Here is a 3528-nt window from a genome sequence, read left to right on the forward strand (position 1 = left end):
AGGTCAAAGTACAGAAGCAACTGGTCCACAGGTCTTTTTATATGCTAAATGGCCCACCAAGTTTGAGAAACAAAATTTAAAAAGATCTCTCACATATTAATTTTGTTTTCGTAACAGACCTCAGATACACTTAAAAAGTTAACATGTCAGAGAGAGAGTTTGAAATTACAAACTCTTATAATAGAAATGGAGAAATACTGTGACCAGAAACAAACTAAAATAATTTCATTAAATGGGCCACCGGGGCATTGTTTCTGCAGAACTGTATATTCATTATTAATTTACTAATTATCTAGAAATGAGAGATAACATGATGAATCCAAAATATTCTGTCTTACTTGTTACAAAGGCTGAATGGAAATAGCCACAAGAAATCCAAAAGATGGATTTCCCAAAGGTCATTTGATGAGGGACACACATCAAATGATATTTTGTAAGCCAATTTGCCCTTCAGAATCGTCACCCCACATAAAAAGTTCTCCATCCTCAGTGCAGCTGATGTGTTAGACCCATTGTGAGATATTTGGTCTCATGCTGGGATGTAAAAACGTACTGAGTTGAAAAGTGCTTCTCTCTTCAGTGTCAGCAAGACCCAATCGCCCCTCATTGTTACCTCCAGCCACATACACATTGCCTCCTTCTGTTGAAATTAGGGTATGGTTCCTTCCATAGCCAGCAAATTTCACCCTTCCAGGTTTTAAGGCTTTGACACACATTGATTTGCACACAGTTAACTTTGATTCTAATCCTAACTGGCCCCAGTTATTACCGCCAAACATGTAAACTATATTATTTCCTGTAATAAGAGCAGAGTGCTCATCTCCACATGAAATATATACAGGGATATCATTTTTAAACCAGATCTTGCTGGGAATGTTTTCTGCAAATTTAGTTTTCCCAAATGCGAACACAGCACCTGAATTGGCACCAGCTCCTTGGGCTTCCCCATGCCGAGGGCAGCATGAAGAGCCTGTGCCAGAGCCGGGAGGCAAGCATGACAGACCCACCCTAGGCCCCCACAGCGACACTCCGCCAAAATTTGATTTTCAAATACAGAAGTAATTTGGTAGTAAAACCCTGCATGGAGTTAGAAGTCCTGGGAATGCCTCCCTATTTGAATGGAAAGGAATTAGTTTTAAATTATTAGATGGCCAAAGGCTTACAAATCACCTACAAAAACTCAGGGTTCATTTTGAATCAGAGAGAAGGGTTGAGGAAAAGTTTATTGACCTTCACCTACACTTGAATTGAAATGGTCATCTACAACTCCAAAAGCCCTAGGAGTTCTAATTTGAATTTTTATGGTAACACTCGGAAAGATTGATCACTGTATTCTGAAAAATAAAAGAACGTGAGTGGGAGGTTATGAGTGGGCCACAATGCCAGTGAAACTGATAATCAACTAGAATAGTTCCAAGAATGTCAAATATTTTAGTTGCAATATATAATTCTTTTTTTTTTTTTTTTTTTAATTTGTGAAACAGAAGTCTGGTAAACGATGAATTCCTTCAAAGGCTGGAATGAATACAATGTGTCAAAAATAAACTAATGTGTCAGAAAGCTTAAGTTTAGCTTTCACATAAAGGCAACATGGAATAGGGAAAATGGAGACTTGACAGCAGAACTGGCTTAAACTGGCTCCATGGTAGAGGGAAGGAAAGAGAGAGAGCCATGACATAAGCCTAGAATCAGCGCCAGCTCCTTATATGAGAAAAATAACCAGGGCTACTGGAATGTAAAGGAATATGGGGTATAATCAAAGGTGGGAACTCTTGGCAGGAACTTTAAACTAGTTAACTCTCTCTGATAGGCTGTACAATTCAAAATCTCAAAGGTGGCCTAGTTCGCTCTCTCGGATAGGCTGTAACCTCTGGAGTACCCAGCCAATGGGGAAACAGGGAAGGGACCTGCGTATTAGGGGTAGGGTATAACTACTGTCGTGTTCTTTTGTGCAGCACGCCTGCCACGTTTCTGGCTGTGCGTCCGTTCTTGTAAGATCATGAATAAATTCTTTCCTTCTCCATAATCGGGTGAGCGTTTTTTCCTTTTTGCTTGTTTCTCACAATGTGGATAAATAATTATAATGCCACAGTTTACTCAGGCCTATACACTCTCCCATTGAGAAAATAATTAGATAAAGCTGATTTTTTTTTCTAACATGGTATGTAAGAAAATTTGGATCTGTAGGAATTGAAAAAAAATTAAAACAGTAATTTAATCCCTCAGAATTGTTTGAGAATACTGAAAATTAGCCTTTCTTTAGGAAAAAAAAAAAAGTATGCTAGAAGAGACCTCTTGTGGCTATAGTAGCTTACTGCAGGCAGTTCCTTTTTAAAAATATATCTTTACCCTACTACTTCCATTAAGTGCAGCTAAAAACTCCAGACATTACATACAAAACAAACATAAGATGATGCTGCAAGTTGGAAAGAAGTAGGCAGGCTGGTTGGTGATCTCAGTACCAAAGGAACTGCAAGATGATAAGTTCCCTTTTTTTTTTTTTTTTTTTTTTTTTTGCCTTAAATATCCCAGGCTTGTAGCTGAAGAAGTTGGCAACTCAGAAATGCCAATGAATGCAGACAAAAAAGAACCTCAACAAAGCCTGCTCTCTCTTGCCAAAAGACCAAGAAATGGGCATCAAGAAAGACAGAAACTATTAGCCAATAACTACTGTACTCTGGCCAAGCACCACAGAAAAAACTGTTGCCCCCTCCCATGACAGCAAAGGCTGAGAGGGAGCCTAGACTTCTACCATTCCCAGGATGTAATGAGGCATCCCAACCTCCCCTCTGAAGTGGTGTCAGAGAAAGTTATGGAGTCAGAATTTTATCCCTCCCATGCAGTGTCATTGGAGGACTCCATGCCTACCAAGCAGTAATGAGATGCCTCGTCCCTGCCTGCTGGTGGGTTCAGAGAAAGCCTATCAGAGAGTCCAGATTTGCATCACCACTGAGCAGTAATATTTCTCACAAAGGATCAGTGAGGCCATGAGGGGAACAGTAACAAGGCATTCCCAGCCCTCCCAACCAAGGAGGTATCAATGGAGGCATGTCATGGTGCTGGAACTCTCACCCCCCAACAAACAAAAGCAGACCTTCCCCTCATGTGTGGGAGGTGAACTTCAAACATATCTTGCAGCAATAAGGGAAGGGAATGCCCCTCACTTTCTCTCTCCCTTTCTAGAGGAAGCTAGCTAAAACAGAAGACTTAAATAAGATCCAAAGTCTCATAACATAATAGCCAATATGTCTCTGTTTCACTATAAAATCACTCACCACATCAAAACTAGGAAGATCTCAAACTGAGTGAAAAAAGACAATGAATATATGCCAACTCTGACTGAAATATCAGAATTATCTGATAAAGGTTCTAAAGCAGTCATCATAAAAATGCTTGAACAAGCAAGTATGAACATATTTGAGGTAAATAAAAAAATAGAAATTCTCAGTAGAGAAAGAGGGTATACAAAGAGACAAATGGGAAGTTTTGAACTGAAAAATACAATAGCCAAAATGAAAAATTCAATGG

General features: G+C 39.4%; 1 pseudogene; it reads right to left on the minus strand.

Annotated features, from left to right (window-relative positions):
- Positions 1 to 288: 288 nt before the first annotated feature.
- LOC119530542 lies at positions 289 to 949 on the minus strand (annotated as a pseudogene).
- Between the last annotated feature and the right edge of the window lie 2579 nt (positions 950 to 3528).

This window comes from Choloepus didactylus, chromosome 3 (assembly GCF_015220235.1).
Source record: "Choloepus didactylus isolate mChoDid1 chromosome 3, mChoDid1.pri, whole genome shotgun sequence".
Lineage (NCBI taxonomy): Eukaryota > Metazoa > Chordata > Mammalia > Pilosa > Megalonychidae > Choloepus > Choloepus didactylus.